General features: G+C 42.7%; 1 long non-coding RNA gene and 1 pseudogene across 3 annotated transcripts; both read right to left on the bottom strand.

The window, feature by feature from the left end:
- Positions 1 to 752: 752 nt before the first annotated feature.
- Positions 753 to 16552, bottom strand: LOC133388325 (uncharacterized). 3 transcript variants are annotated; one of them, XR_009763742.1, is made up of 6 exons: positions 16411 to 16552; positions 12595 to 12664; positions 9974 to 10059; positions 8856 to 9183; positions 2594 to 2679; positions 753 to 1654 (listed from the first exon to the last, which is right to left on the bottom strand). It is a non-coding gene; the product is annotated as an uncharacterized LOC133388325 (long non-coding RNA). The 3 variants fall into 3 exon arrangements; XR_009763740.1 differs by lacking the exons at positions 753 to 1654; positions 2594 to 2679 and having other exon boundaries at positions 7653 to 9183; XR_009763741.1 differs by lacking the exons at positions 753 to 1654; positions 2594 to 2679; positions 16411 to 16552 and adding an exon at positions 13196 to 13374 and having other exon boundaries at positions 7653 to 9183.
- Positions 2883 to 3001, bottom strand: LOC133389777 (5S ribosomal RNA; annotated as a pseudogene).
- Positions 16553 to 21474: the final 4922 nt, after the last annotated feature.

The following is a 21474-nucleotide window of genomic DNA, read 5'->3' on the forward strand; positions in this document are numbered from 1 at the left end:
TGGTCACAGAGTACCTGTAATCCTGTTACTGACCTTGCCCCATACGCTGGCCTTCATCTTCTGCAGTTTAAAAGTTAAAATAATGCCTGGCTGATTTTTAACTAATTTAATAAATTTTGGCTTGAACTCAATGATAATGTCGGGCATGCTCAGTAAGAACAAACTGTCAGTGTTCTAAAACCCAGACTCACAGCTGCTTTGCTTGGCTAATCAGGGGGCCACACCCAGGCCAGACTTTGTTTTCACATGAGACAGTCATGTCTTCCCTCAGAGAATCCTGGGAAGCGTAGTTTGTGAAGGGTGCTGAGAGAAGACTCCTATTCCACTGAGAGAGCTCCAGTGGCCAGACTGGTTTAACAGTCAGCTGCTCTGATTGAAGGTCTGTGAGGGGAACAGGGCGTCTCCTAGCAACTCTCAGCACCCTTCACTAACTACACTTCCCAGGATTCTTTGAGAGAAGCCATGACTGTCCAAAGTGAAATAAAGGTCTGGTGTGGATATGACCAGTGACAGCTTTGGTTTAAATTTGGGTGGGAGGCTATATATGCCTGCTGTAGAATAAAAAGGTGGAGAAAATGCTAAAAAGCAATTATACTGTTCACAACGTTTTCCTTTTGGAAAGGAAAGGGGCTTCCCCTCTGCCCAGTGCGCACCCACCCAATCTCCTCCCCTCACCCTCCTCCTCCCCTCCCTGTTCCTCCCCCAGGTCAGTGTTGGACTATGACCTGGGAGACCAGGGTTTGAATCCCCACACAGCCATGAAGGTCACTGTGTGACCTTGGGCCAGTCACTGCCTCTCAGCCTCAGAGGAAGGCAATGGTAAAACCACCACTGAATACCGTTTACCACGAAAACCCTATTCATAGGGTCAACATAAGTCGGCATCAACTTGAAGCCAGTCCATTTCCATTTTCAAACATGATTGCACAGAAATAAATCCCACTGAACTCAAAAATTATGCAACTGATCAAACCCTTCTCCTCCTTCCCATCTTGGCACAGCACTGTATCAGATTGCCAACAGAGACATTTTGCTATCCTAAACTAAATGTGCTGCATGAATGTAAGAGATTTGTATCCATCTCCAAGGTTGCCCCTGCTATCTCCGTTGTGGCAGACAAGACAGGGCACTCCTGGAACTGCTGTTCTCATGGAAAAAAGAGAGAAGTGTGCAATGTTTGGTCATGTGGAAATGCCTCAGGAAGATAGACGCGTTGCACTTTTTTGTTTTGTCTTTGCCATTGCCAGCGTGTGCCTTTTATAAGCTATGAGGAGAGTCGTATCCACAGCAGCCCTCAGAGGCCAGATTCCAAACCTCAACATGAAGCTTCTAGTGTAAATTTTGATTAGGCCCTCATATACTGAGGAGCAGGTCTGATAGGATTACTAGATATCCTTTATGTCAAGATCCAGCCCTGTTTAAAGGGATCACATTGTATAATGTTTGTCTCTCATTTTTTATGGCACAATGTCTGTGATTGAAAACTGGCACCCAACATTTCGGAGCTCCTGAATTGCGGAGAGGAGGCAGCAACAGGTTTTCTCTTATTGGAGCGGCAGCAGCAGAAGCCTTTCTGTGTATTTTGCAGTTCCATTTGTCCCCTGCCAAGCCCCTCTAAGACCCGTTTAATGGCCAGAGCCTCCAGCTGTTTTTTCTTGGAAAAAAGAGAAGATTTTATCTTAGTAGTTAAGGTTTTCCTCAGCCCAATGTAACTTGTGATGTAACCTTTTAAAAAATATCTCTCCGTCTCTGTCTGTCTCTCAGTATTTGTCTAGCAGCTCAGAGAGGGGGTGAAAGCTCTCTCATTTGAAGGCTGTGTTCCCAAACAGCAATCCGTGATTTGTTTTTTTTATATATATATATAAAAGTCAGGTTGCAAAAATCTGTGCTTAAAAGAAAGAGGGAAAATGGTGTGTGAGTGAGTGGGAGGCAAGTGCAAATTGAAACTGAACACATAAATTAAAATGCAACTCACCTATTTAGACAATAATGTAAACCTGCTATAGCCATGCTCTTCTATTGTGCTAAGTGAAGATTCATCTCCCTCTGTCTTGTATAACCCGCTAGTTAAGGATCAACAATCAGTGTAGCCCAATAAAGCTGTTTTCTGCCAGGCTCTCTGATACAGACATGAGAGGTGATCAAAAGCAACTTCCTAAGTACTGACCACTGTATTCTAAAGAGAATTGAGAGAGAAAGAGAATTTCAAGGGAACACTGATTTTGTCTCTTTAAGATTAAAAAATAGCTGACAGCTTTTGAAATAAAATTGGTGGTAACTGGGCAAAGCTTCCTGGTTAGGGGTGGAACCAAGGGGTGGAGTTCCCCCGCCACCAGCACTGAAGCTGAAAAACAGCTGAAGGATGGGGTGGAATAGCCTTAACCCTTGCTTTTCTGGCAACAGACTCCAAAGGAGGGAGGACTTCTTAAAAATGCATTTTGTGTCTGGTGAGTTGGCAAGGGTTGCCTGCAAACGTCTTAATTATATTTATTTTAAAAAACACATTTTGACCCCAACAAGAGTCCCCATGGTGTTTACAAGGAAACCGTCCAACATTTAACATGGGAAAATAAGCACATCCTTATGAACTTACCCTTATTCTCACATCAATTAATATAGCCTGATCATCTTTTCTGCCCCCAGCCGTCTTATCGCTGTTTTCTCTTTTTCCAAAATTGCCTGTGGGAGAGAGAGGAGATAAAGAGGCATAAGGGAAAGCTGAGGACAATGGAAAGCTCATATTTCACATTCTTGGAGAGTTTTGTTGTTATATGCCTTCAAGTTAATTACAACTTATGGCAATGCTATGAATCTTTTGGCTATATTCATAGGGTTTTCATGGTAAGAGGTATTCAGAGGTGGTTTACCATTGCCTTCCTCTAAGCCTATGGTACCTGGTATTCCCAGGCAGTCTCCCATCCAAGTACTAACCAGGCCTGATCCTGCATAGCTTCTGAGATCAGACCAGATCGGGCACGTTCAGGGTAGTATGGCCATAGACCTGGGAGGGTTTAGAGTATGTTAAAAAGCTTCCATTGCCACCCGTAATCTGTAGATTTTTGTTCCTCCTTAATTCACTTGGCCACGAGGAATTATAAACCACAAATTTCAGCATTCATAGCAGTGACTGAGATTTCTGAGCATGCCAAAAAGCCTCCCTTTTTTGTCACCAAAGACATTAGGAAATGACATATGAGCCCACTTATCCTCAAACGTCCCTGATGCTAATTTCTCTGACATTTTATGAAGATTGGTAAAGTGATGGGGAAGGACAACTCAACAACTGTGGCAGGGGAAGTTGGCACTAAGGTGAACTTGTTATGAACAGAGATGGGAGGGCAGTATTTGGCTTAGAACTGGCACATCATTTCCAAACTGAGAAAGTTCCTCAAGAGAGCCTGTTCATTCTTTATATAGAAGCTCTGGGGGATCAAAATTACCAGAGTTATTTTGAAGTGTCTCAAATGTTATGATGTGTTAGTTCTTCAGCCATATTGGATTAGAATATATAAGGCTACATTTTAGTTAGATATGGACTTCCCTTGCTCTTGTTTGTGAGTGTAAAACTTCAAAAGTATTCTGTCAGCCGGTATCGACTCAAGTTCATTTATTATCCGCTACTTTTACCAATCCATTTTTCCCATCCCCAACTTTTGATATTAATATCAATATTTTTGAAGGAAATATAATTTTAAAGGAAATATCAATATTTTGAAAGGAAATAGCCTTTCAAAAATAGCTGCGGATAAAAATCCAATCAGCAACAATAAAGAATAAGCAAATTAATGGACAATTCAGTACCAAATCCAAATTGGGTGGAATTGCAGCACATCCCTAATTGGGCCCATTACTCTATGATGGGATTTTTTTTAAGTGCATCTAGCTCTTTTTTAATGTTTGAACCATTTCTTCTGGGCTTGTTTGAGTCCATAGAGAGGATAATATTCTCTGCTGCTGGTCACACTGGATACAACCTGGTATTCATTTGTTTTTTCTCTAGCTGCTGTCTAAGGCCAGTAGTATGGGAGCATTGGGACCTGCTTGTCCTCCATTGTGGCTAACCTTCAGGGTGCTAGAAATCAAATCCTGCTGTGGATAGTCTACTTGGAGTCTACTAGTAGTCTGAGGAAGGGGTGATGTGGTCATATTTGTAGTTCAGAGTGCTTATAGCTGGTTTGGACTCTCTCTTGCAACCAATTACTAGCTATGATGGCTATGTTCCTCTTCCACTGTTGGAGGCAGTGCTGGGAATCACCGTTCCTGGGGATCACCAGTGGGGACAGTACTACTGTACCCAGGTCTTATTTTTGAGTTTCCCATAGGCATCTGATTGGCCACTGTGAGAACAGAATGCTGGACTAAACGGGCCTTTGATTTGATCCACCAGGGCTCTTCTTCCATTCTTATGTTCTCCATAGGCGCTCTGGTTTCCAGGCATTTCCCTTATCTGACTGTTGTAAAAGTTATAACCTGACAGTAGCAGCAGGCTAGCAAGAGTTGGCTCAACTTTGATCTATGTCTGCTTTTCTCTTCTTCTAGGCTTTTGTGCCCTGTAGAAGATGTAGGTACTTCTCACTCTTTACACATTGTAGAATTAGCACAGAGCTTGGACACCATCCTGAATTGTATAAAGCTTAGCCAAGCTTCCCTACACAGTGCCACCTAGTGGCCCTTATGCTTTCTACACAGCCAACGCCACAGATACAATCAGTATTTACTGTAATTTTACTATGACTCTGATGCTGTTAGCTACATTACACTTCCATTGGAAAGAAAGGCTGAGGACAAACTGATCAAATAAATAATAACAGACAGAATCTAAAAGGGGCCGATGGCTCTATTGCAATTTGTAAGTTGAAGTTTTAGATATGGAATGTGTATATTCTATATTTTGCTTATAAGCAGTTTTTATTTCCATTGATTTGACCTGCTTTGAGGCCTTAGGGTGAAGGATGATATATAAATCCCTCAAACACATACATACATATATACAGTTTCACAGCAATCAAGAGTAAGTGGATCAAATGTCTGGGAGACAAATAGCATTTTCTTTGATACGGAAAAGCAAAAGAAGCACAGTTTTAAGGGAGAAGATGCAGATCAGCCCCTTACTCAACCTTGTGCCCTCCGGATGTTTTGCACTATAACTCCCTTTAGTCTCAGCCTGCACGGGACTGGGATGATGCCAGTGGTCAGGAATGATGAGAATTGAAGCCCAAAACAACTGCAAGGGACCAAGTTGCAGAAGGCTGATGTAGAGTATGTGCACGAAATCACCAAGAAATGTTCAACATTATGCAAAAAGGAAAAAACAGAAAGCGATCTGAGTTGAAAGTTGCTGTGCACAATCTCTGGAGGTTTGAGAAGTTTGCTTCTGCCATGGTAGCAACTTTCAAGGGCCATCTTAGCGGAGACAGTTAGACTCCTGTGACAATATGAACAAAGATTTTTCCCTTATAGCCAAGCATCAGTACTTTCCCTTCCTGACACCTGCAGATGAAGAAGAAAACACCTGGGCAAGGAGCCCAGTTAGGAGCAGGGACTGTACGAAAACAATCTTCCTAGCATGGAGAAAGAAATGTCTCTGGGGACACAGAAAAGAGAGAAGCTCCCAGACTAAGCTGTTAGCCAGAGCTGCAGCTGTTTATAAAAGGGGGAAATGTATCTTTCATTCATTTTTGAAGTGCTGTTGCTGACAGGCTTTTCCTTGCCGTTCATCCATACTCAGCTGCTCTGCCAAAGTTCTAGTCTTGCATTTTCTTTTGATCACTGCTCCTTCCCCTTCAACTTACCATTTCCTTTCCTAGAGTATTCATTCCCCAAGCCCTTTCACCCATTGATTTTAGAAACTTTGGCAGCATTTCATCATTTAAAAGAATTATTCTGTCCCATTCTCCTTTTATAAGAATATGTGCTTTGCCGATAAAATTCAAGAGATGGGAGGTGGGGGAGAGAGAAAATTTTCTCAGACCCAGAAAGGAGATCAAGAGGGAAATGTGAAATTCAGCTTCTCTGGGCCTGGCATCCACAACCATTTTGACATCGTGGTGATGCAACACGATAAAGCCCTATAGGTTTCCAGGTTTTGTGGGAGTGGTGTAGCTACCATGTTTGTGAATTCTCTCTACAAAATCATGAGTAAATATGTTTTCAGAGGTGCCAGTGTGCTCTCTGTTCCTCATGACTGACTCTTATTAAAATGCTGCCTTGAGCTTTCCATTGCCAACAGATGAGGAAGCCACATAATTTTTTTACATGGGATGTCACTATATAAATCTAGAGCGCAGCCTTGTTTTGAATACAATATAAAGTTCTTATCCTGTTTTTAGAAGGATATAACGGAGCAGGGATATCCAAACTTGATTGTCAGTGGGTATCAACACAAAGTAGTTGCCGGGGGTGGGTGGGTTTCAGGATCATCTCCCAAACATTCTCTCTCGCTCTCACCATCTTCAAATTCTTTCTTTCTTTCAAACACCACCCCCAAATTCTCGTTTTCTCTCTGGATCACCTCCCAAACAGTTCCTCTCAGGATCACCACTCTCTCTGTGTGTGTCTCTGGAACACTGTCCCCAAATGCTCTCTCTCAGGATCACCACCCATTCTTTCTCTCTCAAGATTACCCCTCTATACTCTGTCTCTCTCCCCCCCCCATCACTACTTCACTACTCTTAATTCTCATTCTCTCAGAAATTGGGATCATGCCACTCCAAAATGCTCTTTCTTTCTCAGCATCACCACACCCCCAAAATTCTCTCTTTTTCTCTCAGGATCACCTGCCCCAAAACGTCCTCTCTCCCCCCCCAGACCACTCCAACACCCTCCCTCTTTCTCTCTCCGGATCACCTACCCAAACTCTGCCTTTCTCAGGATCACCTCCAAACATCTATTCAGAGACATGCACACTCTCTGCCCCCCTCTCACATGTCTGTCCTTTCCTCTTACCAACTTCTCTCTCAGTCACTCTACTGTCCCCGGCCTTGCCCCACTGGCTCTATCCTCACTACTGCCCCTCCTTTCCCCCTTCCCCCTGCTTTCTCGTGTAGTCACTCCTCTTCCCCTCTCCACCTCTCCTTCCTTCCTTTCTCCCACATCCTTACCCCGAGCTGGTGGTGACGGTATTTCTGTTTTGGGGCTGCTGAACTCCCATTCTTGTGACCTGGTGGCTCTGCTAGAATCCCAACCCTGATACTGAGCAACACATTTTGGGGTTTTTAAAACAGCCACCACCTCACAAGGATGGAAGCCAAGCAGCTTCCATACAAAAGCACTGATGGGCTGGGGAAACAGTAGGAGCCTTGCAGGCACTGGGAACAGCTCTGTGAGTGTTGTGACACTCAGAGGAGCTACACAGGGAACGCCCATCACAGAGTAATGGAAAGGATACCCACAAGGGCAAGTGAAACGATTGCTTTATAGCATATTCCTACTTGTCTACTCAAAAAGTAAATCCCATTGAGTTCAATGGCACTTACTTCCAGGAAACTGGGCATGTATAGGTTTGCAGCATTAGAGTTCCCAAAGTTAAGAAGAATCTAAAGCATTTGGGTTTTTTCTCATTTAAGAAAAAAAAGTACTATTTATTTTATTTATTTATTTATTTATAGAATTTATTAGTCGCCCATCTGGCTGGCTGTCCAGCCACTCTGGGCGATGTACAACATAGGCATATAATGCCTAGACATTGAGAATCTAAAAGCAATGAAGATAAAATCTAGCCCACTCTAAAAGCCTGCCTGAAGAGCCAGGTCTTCAAGGCCCGGCGGAAACTCATCATAGAAGGGGCATGGCGGAGATCATTTGGGAGGGAGTTCCACAGGGTGGGGGCCACAATTGAAAAAGCCCTCTCTCTAGTCCTCACCAGTTTGGCTGTTTTGACTGATGGGACGGAGAGAAGGTCTTTTGAGGCTGATCTTGTTGGGCGGCATAGCTGATGATGCTGGAGGCGCTCCTTTAGATAGACTGAGCCAAAACCGTATAGGGTTTTAAAGGTCAAAACCAACACCTTGAATTGGGCCCGGTAAGCAACTGGTAACCAGTGCAGCTCTTTTAGCACTGGAGTGATATGATCTCACCAGCGGCTGCCTTTAATCAGGTGCGCCGCCGCGTTCTGTACCAGTTGCAGCTTCCGGACCATTTTCAAGGGTAGCCCCATGTAGAGCGCATTACAGTAATCTAGGCAAGAGGAGATCAGGGCATGTACCACCAATGGGAGCAGATGATTGGGAAGGTAGGGGCATAGCCTCCGTATCAGATGGAGTTGATACAGCGCTGCCCGGTTCACAGCCGAAACGTGAGCTTCCATGGACAGTTGGGAGTCAAGAATGACTCAGAGGCTACGGACCTGGTCTTTTAGGGGCAATTGTACCCCATTGAGCACCAGGTCCAAATCCGCTAACCTTCCCTTGTCTCCCATGAACAGTACCTCGGTTTTGTGAGGGTTCAGCTTCAGCTTATTCCTTCCCATCCAGCCACTCACCGATTCCAGGCACTTGGATAGGGTTTCTACAGCCAACCTCGGTGAAGATGTAAATGAGAGATAGAGCTGCGTGTCATCCGCATATTGGTGACACTGCAGCCCAAATCTCCTGATGATAGTCCCCAGCGACTTTATATAGATGTTAAATAGCATCGGGGAGAGGATGGAGCCCTGTGGCACCCCACAAGTGAGAGGCCAAGGGTCCAAAACCTCATCCCCAATGCTACTCTTTGGTGCCTATAAGAGAGGAAGGAATGGAACCACTGCAATACAGTGCCCTCTATGCCTAACCCCTCCAGGTGATCCAGAAGGATACCGTGGTCAACGGTATCAAAAGCTGCTGAGAGGTCCAGGAGGACGAGGAAGGTGCACTCACCCCTATCCAACGCTCTCCTCATATCATCCACCAAGGCGACCAAGGCTGTTTCAGTCCCATGTCCAGGCCTGAAGCCCAACTGAAATGGATCCAGATAATCTGCTTCCTCCAAATGCGCTTGCAACTGCTTCACCACCACCCGCTCAACCACCTTGCCCAAGAATGGTAAATTTGAGATTGGGCGAAAGTTGTTCAAATCTGGAGGTTTATAAAGTTATGCACAGTATGAAAAGAATAGATATGATGAAGACATAAGAATTCTTTCTTGCAGGGATGATTCCAATGAAAACCAAAACGGGAGCAGAAATTGTTTGCTGATTTATCCCATCTGCAAAACAGAAATCAGGCCAGTGAATACGATCGGTATTTGCTGTTGCTTTCAGTTTGCAAATGATACGTAATTATGTGTTCCCCCCCGCCGCATTTGCATCACATTTCATTTGCATTGAAAAGTGGGGTGGAAGAACATAATGACAATAACTTGTGTAATGCACATAATTAATTACGCAAATTATGTAAGTCACATAATTTTGCCACAGCAGACAGTGAGACAAATAACGTACTTTTTGACAGAAGACAAACTGCAGCAGAATGGCCTTCTTACATCTCTTCTCTCCAGTTCTAGAAGTTGCAGGTACCCAATGAAAGGTATTTGTAGTAAGTTCAGGACCAACATTTCACACAACACATAACTGATTTATGGAATTCATTGTTACAAGCTGGGGCAAGGGACACTAGCTTAGATTGCTTTTTTAAAGAATTAGAATCCCTGTTCAGCCCTCAGACTCTGAAAGCACTCCGGGTGCAGTGGGCTTTTGTGCCCGTGCCAAGGGGGACCTGGTGTGGCTTTAGCCACATAGCACGCTTAGCATGCACGCTATGTTGCCAGAGGGCAGGGACAGGCTGTAGGCTTTCTTAAGCCTGTTCCACCCCTCTTCCAGCCTCTAACCCAGCCTTTCCCAACAAGTGTGCCTCCAGATGTTGTTGGACCACAACTCCCATCAGCCTCAACCAGCATTGCTAATGGTCAGGAAAGATGGGAATTGTGGTCCAACAACATCTGGAGGCACACTGGTTGGGAAAGGCTGCTCTAACCTCTTTATTCAGCAACAATATACCTTTTTAATAGCAGATGCTGGAAATAAAGCAACAGTGAACAGCCATCAACTTCATGTCCTGGTTGTGAGCTTCCAGATGTTGACCTCTGTTGGAAAGAGAGTGCTTTCATGTCATCAAGCAAGACTATTACTATTGAGGAAATATTTTAAACAAATTTAGAAATCATTCTAAAGCCTGTTATTGTAAATTCTATCCCTTAGCATAACATGGTTTTGATTCATGTATATTGCAACCATCATAGCATCTGTGGATGCCTATTAATGATGTAACTAACTGTGCTGAAAAGATTATCAAAGTGCAGGAACAGTGATTCCACACATAGACGTACACTCTTCTTTCATATATTAGATGTTTTATGCTGTGGCTTCAGTTTTGCTGCCAATCTCTCTCTTTTTCTTCAAAAATAACAACATCAAATGCATTCTAAGCAGCAACATTTTAAAATATTGCTCAATATGAAATCCTGGACTGTTTCTTCAAATAGACATTTAAAATGACACAGCAGGGATGGGACAGAAAGAGAATGACCAGTTTTTCCTCCCAAGTATAAGTCTTTGCACAAGACACACCAAGATTGCCCATGCTCTGTTTTAGTATTGTGAACCCCATCTCACAAATTGATGTTAGGCCACAGAGACATACATGGATTTTTAGAGTTGGATGTCTCACTATTTGGCTGAGAAAAATGTGTCAGCACATACATGATTTTAAGAGTTTTGGTAGAACAGGGATGGATGAGTCTGTCCATTTTAATTTCTCTCAGTTACTTATTTTTCCAAACTTAAATTCAGTTCACTCCATTCCTGCATCAGTTTTTTTAAAATCTGCATGAAAATTTATACACATTTTTATGTGCATTCCTCATATGCATTTTACCACTCAATTTCCCCAAATATATAATATTTTTATATGATCTTCCAGAATATGTGCATTAATGCATGCATTTTTAGGTTGGAGAACTAGATTGCAAAATTCTGAGAAAAACAAATTTTGAAGGATAGCTTTGATTCACATACTGGTTTGGAAAGTGCAGATTAGATAGGCCTGCATTAGGGTTGGAAATATCTGTCAATTTCAGTTCTCTCTGTTTCTCATTTTTCCAATCTGAAATTCAGCTCTCCACATTTCTGCAGCAATTTGCAATTTTTTAAAAACCAAAATCCTCATGAAAATCCTCCAGCATTTTAGTTCACATTTCTCCTAACAAACACATTTTTGTGGGCAGTTTTGACTAATGTACACATTTTTGCAAGACAGTTCTCGTCAAATAATGCATTTTGTGTGTTATTTTCAATCATATATTTATTTTATGCACACTTTCCCTTAACATATGCATTTTTGTAAACATTGGTTGGTAGCCAAACTGCATTGCAAAATTCAAATAAGGATGGCTGTGTTTTGATTCTCATATTGTTTCAGAAAGTGCAAGTTGACAGATTCAGCTGGAAATGTGAACTGAATTGAAATTCTTGCTGATCCCTCGGCTTGCATTACAATGCAAATTGAACTGATTTCTGCAGCTCTTTGTGTTGTTCCAAATAATTGGCTCAATTTCTCAGGTGGAAATGCACGGCAGCTTTCCATTAAACCTCCTGGGCTTACTGGTACAGTCAGGGCTGGCACCAGGCATGCTGGGGCCCTTGGGCACCAGCCTGCCCCGAGGCACAACACACTCATGCACACTCCACCTGCCTACGTTTCCCTTGATGAATGCTGTGTGCACATGCCTGCCATCAGCCAAGATGGCAGTTGAGGCTTCCCTAGGTGGCTGATGACTCTGCTGCCATCTTGGTTGATGGCACACAGGCGTGCTATGCGCACCATCCCTGCCATCAACCAAGATGGCACCAGGGGCATCTGCCCCTTAGGGAAAACTCAGCTGCCATCTCGGTTGATGGCATGCTTGCGCTCGCAGCACAACCAGTATTTATGTCAAGGGAGAGGTAGGTGGGGCATGCAGGTGGGCATTGCAGGCCTGTACGGTAGCAGGGGGGTGCCTGGGAGCTCCCTCTCACACTCTGCAGCAGGGTTGGGAGCTAACACTGCCACAGATCACAGAGGGGAGCACTACCCACCCACCCTAAGGAGGAGCCCTTCAGGGTGCCCTAGGGACCCAGGGGCCCTCGACCAGGGCCTCACCTGGCTGCCCTCTGGCGCCAGCCCTGGGTACAGTCCCCATTGAATAAACTCTGATACAGTCCCCCTCCTTGTTCCTCCAGGCTCTCTTGCTCAAGAGCAAAAAGCAAGGAGATCATCTCCTTGTTGACTCAACAAGCTGACCTGACTTCTGCTTCCTTTTCTTGAAACAAAGGCTTCTGTTACCTCTGATTCCCTTATTACATTCAGGCTTTTCTTCCAGGCATTTGTATCAGCTCTAAGGGGATGAAGTTCCTCACCCACTCACATGGATCCAGTGTGCTTCTGTTCCTCCAGGAAGCTTCATGGCCCTCCTTGATGATGATGATTTCCTCAGCCAAACAATGGTAACAGTGTGTCACATACACTTTTTCTACTGCATTTTAACTCCTTAAATGATAACGCAGGCCCAATACAGATGACATAATGGTATTGAACCCCACAGAATTAAACTAATTAAGGTTGCAGTCCCTTACCCACTTACCTGGGAGTATGTCCCATAGAACTTCTAAGCAGACATGTATAGCATTGTGTAGTAAAGCTTGTGGCCCTATCTGACAAAAAAAAACATAGAATGTTACACCCAAAGGCAAGGTATTAAAGCTGTTAAGAAGTGCAACACTCACCTTCCAGCAGGTATGGAAGGATCTGTCAATTTTGGTTATCCCCGTTTCTCATTTTCCCAGTCTTAAATTCAGTTTTCCACATTTCCGCAGCAATTTGAAAAAAAAACACCTCATGAAAACTCTTGAACCCTTTAGTGTAAATTTCTCCTAAACAGCATATTTTTCTATGCACTTGTGACTGTTCTTGCATTGCTATATAATGCACTGCTATATGTTATTTTCATGAATATATTGATTTTTATGCACATTTCCCTCCGATATATGCATTTTTGTTAACACTGTTTGGTTGGTTGCAAAATTTGGATAAGTCTGAATTTCTAAGAATTCTGTGTTTCAGTTCTCAGATTGTTTCCAAAAGTGCAAGTTGATAGATTTGGCTTGAAATGTGAACTGAATCGAATTTCTACCCCATCCCTGCCTTCCTGTTCAGAGACTGGGTCCAAACGTAAACACACTTACCTCCTCTGGCTGCTCATCCCCTGAACTTGAGCTCTGCCAGAAGAAATCCCTCCCCCTGCAAAGCAGTCCTCTTTTCCCTTGCTGATAAAGGGGTTCTAAGCAAGCTCTGCCCACAGCTCTTCATGTGAATCCAGCCTTTAGATGTTGAGTCACAAACTAAGAGGAAGAGGCTGGGCTCAGCATTATGTACATTGTGTAGCCCTGATATTCTTGTCAAACTTGAAAATATCTTCCTAACCTCAGTAGAAGCCAGGTTTCTCCACGCCTTCATTTGAAAGGCACAAACTGTTATTTCTGCTGTGAATGCTGTAAGACAAACTTGCTGTGTAAAGGGGGGGGAGGAGGCATACAGCAATATACCTGAAGTCAGTTTTCTAACCTGTCCAAGTTAGCCTCAGGGCTCACGTATTTAGGAAGCTTGAAATCCACACCTTGTCAAATGAGAAATAATCATAGGGAAAAGATTTTAAACTACCTCAGTGAAGTAAGAAACATTTGCTTGGGGATAACAGAAGAAGGAGAAATAAAAAATCACTGTGCTTATTCAGATAGTTGATAATCCTCAAAGAACTGAGTCACAGGGACATTTGTTTAGAGTAACAGATAAAAATACAGTATTAAAAAAGAAGAAAAGGAATTGCATTTCTGCAGGCAGGCAAGATTTTGATGTCAGAAGCAGAGCTTGGAAAAGTTACTTTTTTGAACTACAACTCCCATCAGACCCAGCCAGTGTGGCTGGGGCTGATGGGAGTTGTAGTTCAAAAAAGTAACTTTTCCAAGCTCTGGTCAGAAGAGACTTTGGTCTCTTTTTGCTTTTATGCTATTAGTCCACCACAAATGACTAACCTCGATATGTTTGGACATAGGAGGGCTGGCCGGCAAAATGTTTTGAAGGCCAGTAACTTTTGTGGATTTGTTTATTTGTTTGGCATGCCAGCTGCATGCCAGATAGATGCAAGAAAAAGTTCTACTTAGCAGTGGCTCTTAGGGACAAAATATTCATTTACATACGTTTGGGATCATATAGATACAGTCAAACTTCTAACAGGCAACATTGAAGGCTTCTAATTAGCTCTGCAATCAAAGTGTGTGTGTGTGTGTGTGTGTTTTAAATGTGCAGCTATCACTAAACAGATGAATAACTTTAACAGTCAAGCAGAGAAAACCATTAAACCTAGGGTTGCCAGGTTCAGGGCCTGAGACTGATCCTGTATCTTTAGGAGAAGAGAAAGTCAGCCACGTGCAGGTGTTCTTGCAACATTGTAACAGGAAAACCCACAAGGTAGAATTCTTCCTTCCCCCTGCACAACTTTTAAAGATACAGAAGACCTCTTGGTTGCCAGGCCCGGCTCATTATCAGCTCTCTCATGGACCAGTTTCTTTCCTTCCTACATTTTGTCAAGCGTGCCAGTTTTTTGGGGAAGGGGGAAGCAGGGATCCATAAAGCTGGGGGTTCTTTGAGGCTGTTCCAGGATTTACATCATGAATTCTGGATTGTGTCATTTTTGTTTCCATCCTGACTGGCTGCCTAGGAAATATATATTTTTGTCGTTGTTATGTGCCTTCAAGTCGATTACGACTTATGGCGACCCTATGAATCAGCGACCTCCAAGAGCATCTGTCATGAACCACCCTGCTCAGATCTTGTAAGTTCAGGTCTGTGGCTTCCTTTATGGAATCAATCCATCTCTTGTTTGGCCTTCCTCTTTTTCTACTCCCTTCTCTTTTTCCCAGCATTATTGTCTTTTCGAGTGAATCCTGTCTTCTCATTATGTGTCCAAAGTATGATAAGCTCAGTTTCATCATTTTAGCTTCTAGTGACAGTTCTGGTTTAATTTGTTCTAACACCCAATTATTTGTCTTTTTTGCAGCCCGTAGTATGCGCAAAGCTCTCCTGCTACATCACATTTCAAATGAGTTGATTTTTCTCTTATCCACTTTTTTCACTGTCCAACTTTCACATCCATAACTAAAGATTGGGAACACCATGGTCTGAATGATCTTGACGTTTGTGTTCAGTGATACATGTTTGCAATTAAGGACCTTTTCTAGTTCTCTCATAGCTGTCCTCCCCAGTCCTAGCCTTCTTCTGATTTCTTGACTATTGTCTCCATTTTGGTTAATGACTGTGCCAAGGTATTCCTTGACAAGTTCAATGTCCTCATTGTCAGTGTTAAAGTTACACAAATCTTCTGTTGTCATTTCTTTAGTCTTTTTGACGTTCAACTGTAGTCCGGCTTTTGTGCTTTCCTCTTTAACTTTCATCAGCATTCATTTCAAATCATTATTGGTTTCTGCTAGTAGTATGATATCATCTGCATATCTTAAATTATTGATATTTCTCCCTCCAGTTTGCACACCTCCTTCATCTTGGTCCAATCCCGCTTTTCATATGGTATGTTCTGCCTAGAGATTAAACAAATAGGGTGATAAAATACATCCCTGTCTCACACCCTTTCCAATGGGGAACCAATCGGTTTCTCCATATTCTGTCCTTACAGTAACCTCTTGTCCAGAGTATATGTTGCGCATCAGAACAATCAGATGCTGTGGCACCCCCATTTCTTTTAAAGCATTCCATAGTTTTTCATGATCTACACAATCAAAGGCTTTGCTGTAATCTATAAAGCACAGGGTGATCTTCTTCTGAAATTGCTTGGTCCATTCCATTATCCAATGTATGCTTGAAATATGATCTCTGGTACCTTTTCCTTTTCTAAATCCAGCATGGACATTGGTACTTCTCACTCCATATATGGTAAGAGCCTTTGTTATAGAATCTTAAGCATTATTTTACTTGCATGGAATATTAAGGCAATAGTGTGATAATTACTGCATTCCCTGGGACCCCCTATATAATCACAAAAGCCTTCATTGCAGAGAGCTGGAAACTTGGGAAGAATTTTAGCCAGATGTCTTGATCCTATCCTCCTCTCTCCTTCCTCCTTCAACTTGGTCAAGTTTGGAAAAGGGGAAACTGGCAGATGAGAGGGTCGATGATGATTGAGAGACTCCCCCTAAGGTTAGCCACCCCTGAAGAATTTTTATTTATTTATTATTTGATTTATATCCTGCCCTTCCTCCCAGCAGGAGCCTCGGGCGGCAAACAAAAGCACTAAAAACACTTTAAAACATCATAAAAACAGACTTTAAAATACATTAAAACAAAACATCTTTAAAAACATCCTACATTTGTTTTTAAAAAATTACAATACCCGGAGCTTTTTCTAGGAATTTTCCACAAAAGTTTGGAAAGGCCTGTTCCGAATCAAGATGGTGGGGTTGCCATTTCTAGTCTTGAACTTTGGTAGTACTTGTCTTGGTCCCTGCAGCTTCAGAGCTGTGTATAACCAGAAGCAATTTCTGACCTGATATCTGACGCCACCGTCGCTTTTCACTCAGCAGGATCAGATGATCTGAAGAGCCAACAGAGATTTATCTGGCCTTATATAACTTCTGCCTTGGCTCCAGTCTAAGCAACTGTCTAAACAACTGTTAGTGCAGGTTGATCTGCTCCACAGACACACTGCTGGAAGGAACAGTGGAGCTGCCTGCCTGCCTGCCTTCTGGTCACAAGTCCTGATACTGGTGTGTGAATAGACTTAGCTGAACTAGGGTCCTGGGGATATTTTTCCAGATATATTAATTTCACCCTTGGCCTTGGCTCTCAGATCAGAGAACTGAAATGAGCAGGATTATATCTTCTTTTCTACACTTCTTTGTGCAGATAGGTCACCTCACAACTGCACCTGGACATGGCTGAACTTTAGAACTATTAAACCTCACATGGGCTCATTATTGCATACCAGGAGCATGGTGGTCTACTTTCTTCTGGCAAACAGAACCTATAAAAGGAAAATGAATATTTTACTCTTCTGCTGCCCATCAAGAAAATAGCATATAAAATTCCAAAAGGATGACTGCCCCTGTTCAAGGACCAGTTTAAATCGGGAAACAAACATGATGTTCAAAGAATGTTTCTATGGACATTTAAAAAAACCATAGTTTATTAATATAGTAAGAGAGCTGTCTGTTTTTCTCATACCTGCTACTTTTATAGCAGCAAATACTTTGCTTTTCGTTAGCATAACATATAAGGCAGGCAGTATTGCATTCGTACCAGATAAGCTTATTTTAGTTCAGCAGCTCTTACCCATGTTTGGACTGGCCTTCTAGTTAAAGGAAGCACTGTTCAAGTTTCTCAAGTACCACGGAGGGAATATTCAAGACAGGGTCCCTCTGCTATACTACTTTATCCTCCCTTGTGATTTGTGTCTCTTGTGCCTTTTATTATCCCTTGAAGCCACCATACTACAGTTCTTGCTGTTGTGATTCATAAAATGTTTCCTTCCCTTGGGACTGTGGACTATTTTTTTAAAAAGAATAATAAGTACATGATACAGCTGTGCACCCAAATGTTTGATGCAGGGAGCACAAACTGGAAGAGGTGCCTAGCAGCAGAAACACACACCTCCTTTTCACCTCACTTCAACAACAACAACAAGACCCAGCCAGATCCTATGAATGTTTACTCAGAAGGACAGAAGTAGGTTCCACTGGGTTGTGCCCAACTCAAAGCAGACCCACTGAAATTAATGGACCTAAGTTAGTCTTGTCCATTAATTTCACTGGGTTTACTTAAAGTAGGACTATCATTGAATACAAATCACTGGGTACAGTGGGATTTACTCCTATGCAAGTGTGTACAGGATGGCAAATTTAGTGAGGAGTATTAGGTGAAAGGATGGACAGGCAGAAAATCAGCTAGGGAAAAATCAAAACAAGAAGACACTGATAGTGAAGGAGGAAGAGAGACAATGGATGAGATGAAAGACTTGGGAAGAAATTTGCTGAAACATAAAGGCCAAGGGACATTGCACAAACACACATGCCCACTTAATAAGATCCTAAATTTGCACTGGTAACAGTAATTTTTCATATACTATCTGTAATGCCGCAAAAGAAAGTTCTGAATATATGCAGATTTAGTAAAAATGCATATGTGGAATGGAGTGCCAAGAGCAATGTCACAGAACATACATACCTCAAGGAAAAAATCCTATTTTAATTATGTAATCAGATTTGCCTATCCATGTGGCAATAATAGTTGCTTTTAGCAGCTGAATCTTGTGCCATGCGCACTGATTAGATTTGTAATGATCCGGGGTCTACTCACACTTTCCTCCTCTTGATGAAGAGCTGGGCAGGAAGTACCTGGTGATATTTTACTTCCACGTGAGTTGCCACCACCCCTGATTTTTCTTTTTGGTTTTGATGCTGAGGGGACCTCCAAACCATGGGACTGCAAGCTGTGAAGGAGGGATATTTTTTAGCAAACCTCCTGGCCTGCACCAGGTAAGGACTTACTTTGCACCTCTGTAAAAACGTAGAGCATAGGTGGTAGTTTAACCACATGAGCAAGAGAGCCTACCTACTAGCAGCCTCCTCCCAAGTACAAATTCAAACATCTTTGGTTAAAGAGTCAAAAATCAAGAGAAATAGACAAAAGCTGACTGCTTTCCGAAATAAACAGAAAGAACATTATTGTCTAGTTAACCTCTACACTTAGATCCTAACATCATTTTTAGGACTGTTGTTCAAGAGAGTATTCCTGGATCACAGGAATAAAGGAAGTAACTTATACTTAGTCAAACCAGTGGTCCATCTAGCTTAATATTGTCTGCACTGACTGGCAGCAGCTCTCTGGAGCTTCAGGTAAGGATTTCTCCCAGCTCTTATCTGGAGTTGCTGGGAACTGAATCGGAGACCTTCTGCATGCAAGGCAGATGCTCCACCCTTCTCCATGGAACAGCTGGGGAAAGACAGGGTTTCCCTGGGGTCAGCAAAGACAGGCATAGCATTAGGTCCAAAATCATCCTATTTTTATGTGATGACTCTTGGGAGGGTAGGGGGAGGATTCTGACTTTCTCCAATTTTACACATACACATGGATGGAAATACTTAAGACATTGCTGAGCTCATGGACGTAACTCTAAAAGGTGTAAAGATGAGATGTTTCTCTTCCAAACACTCTGGTCACTTCCAGATGACCTGTTTATTGAGTTTTGCTTGCCGGGAGGTTAGATGATGCTGGCTATTTATTGCTCATTCATCTCTGTTATCTTTTCAGTGCCAACTGAAGACCTTCCTTTTCCCAACAAACCTTTTAGGTAGAGACTTTATCCCAGTCTGCGTCTGTGTTGGAATTGCTTATTAATATGTTTTTAAAGTTTTAAACAAAGATGTTTTAAAGCTTTTTTAAAAAAAAGATGTTTTGTTTAGATATGTTTTTAAGGATGCTTTGTTGTAATATATTTTAAAGTCTGTTTTTATGATGATTTAGAGTGTTTTTAGTGCTTTTGTTTGCTGCCCTGGGCTCCTCCTGGGAGGAAGGGCGGGATATAAATCTAATAAATAAAGAATAAATAAATTATTCTGATTTGTTTGGAGGGTGGTTAGACAATGTTGTATCAAGCAACTGTTATCCAACACTTTCCAGTGTGCCTTCAGTGTCACTTTCCTGGTTTTTCCTTGTTGAAAAAAGTTTCATTTTGGGGGGAAGTGGTTTGTTACAGAGGAGCCCCACAATAACTTTAATTACGCAATCTGAATTTGCTGGTATATAACTAAATCCCATGTGAAAATAGAAACAGCCTAGAAGTACTGTCTGTGGAATCTGGCAGCTGCAAATGGAAATGCCTTTCTTGGGGAGTATAACTGGCAGGAGTCTTTGAGCAGAGATGTGGAATTCTAGAGGAAAAGTGGGGGGAAATTGGATTTTCTGTAACAATGATATATCCCTTGAACACAAGGGTCGTCTCATCTTCAAGTGACAGTAAAGTTGCCAGTAAATGCCAACTACAGCAAAATTTAAGGCATGGTTTGGAGGCTCCTGCTTGAGCAATAGGCCAGAAAAATTGCAAGAAGAATCAAAAGAATTTCAGTAGGACCATTGGAATTTCTCTTGGGTGTGACTCTGTGGCAATTCACAGACAATGCCACCCAAAACAAAATTTGAGGCTCCTGCTTGGCTGAAACACCTAAGAAATTCTGAAAAAAGCCCTAAAATAAGTTTTGACATGATTAGTTAGGTCCCTCATTGGGTATTATTTATTTATTTATTGCATTTATATACCTCCTCATAGCCAAAGCTCTCTGGGCGGTTTACAACAATTAAGAACATTAAAAACAAGTATACAAATTTAAACCATACCAAATTAAACCCCATAAAAACCGACAGGCAAGTTAAAACACATGCTATTCAAATGCTGTTAAAATGCCTGGGAGAAGAGGAAAGTCTTAACCTGGCACCGAAAAGATAACAGTGTTGGTGCCAGGTGCACCTCATCAGGGAGATCATTCCATAATTTGGGGGCCACCACTGAGAAGGCCCTCTCCCTTGTTGCCAGACTCCCAGCTTCCCTTGGAGTAGACACCCAGAGGAGGACCTTTGATGATGAGCATAGTTTATGGGTGGGTTTGTGTAGGGAGAGGCACTCCATCAGGTATTGTGGTCCCTAGCCATGTAAGGTTTTATAGGTTAACACCAGCACCTTGAATCGGGCTCAGAAACATATAGGCAGCCAATACAAGCAGGCTAGAATCGGTTTTATATGTTCGAACTGTTTGGTCCCTGTTACCAATCCGGCCACTGCATTTTGCACAAGCTGCAGTTTCCAAACTGTCTTCAAAGAGCTCATTGCAGTAATCTAACGTGGAGGTTACCAGAGCATGAACAACTGAAGCCAGGTTATCCCTGTCCAGATAGGGGTGTAACTGGGCCACCAACTGGAGTTGATAGAAGGCACTCCGTGCCACTGAGGCTACCTGAGCCTCAAGTGACAGAGATGATTCTAGGAGAACCCCCAAGCTACGAACCTGCTCCTTCAGGGGGAATGCAACCCCATCCAGGACAGGTTGGACATCCACCATCCTGTCAGAAGAACCACCCACTAACATCATCTCGGTCTTGTCTGGAATGAGCCTCAGTTTATTAGCCCTCATCCAGTCCATTGTCACAGCCGGGCACCGGTTCAGCACATTGACAGCCTCACCTGAAGAGGATGAGAAGGAGAAATAGAGCTGCGTGTCATCAGCGTACTGATGGCAATGCACTCCAAAACTCTGGATGACGGCACCCAACAGTTTCATGTAGATGTTGAACAGCATGGGGGACAGACCCGACCCCTATGGAACCCCATACTGAAGAATCCACAGGGCCGAGCAATGTTCCCCAAGCACCACCTTCTGGAGCCGACCCGCCAAGTAGGAGCAGAACC

This window comes from Rhineura floridana, chromosome 7, assembly GCF_030035675.1.
Source record: "Rhineura floridana isolate rRhiFlo1 chromosome 7, rRhiFlo1.hap2, whole genome shotgun sequence".
Classification (NCBI taxonomy): Eukaryota; Metazoa; Chordata; class Lepidosauria; order Squamata; family Rhineuridae; genus Rhineura; species Rhineura floridana.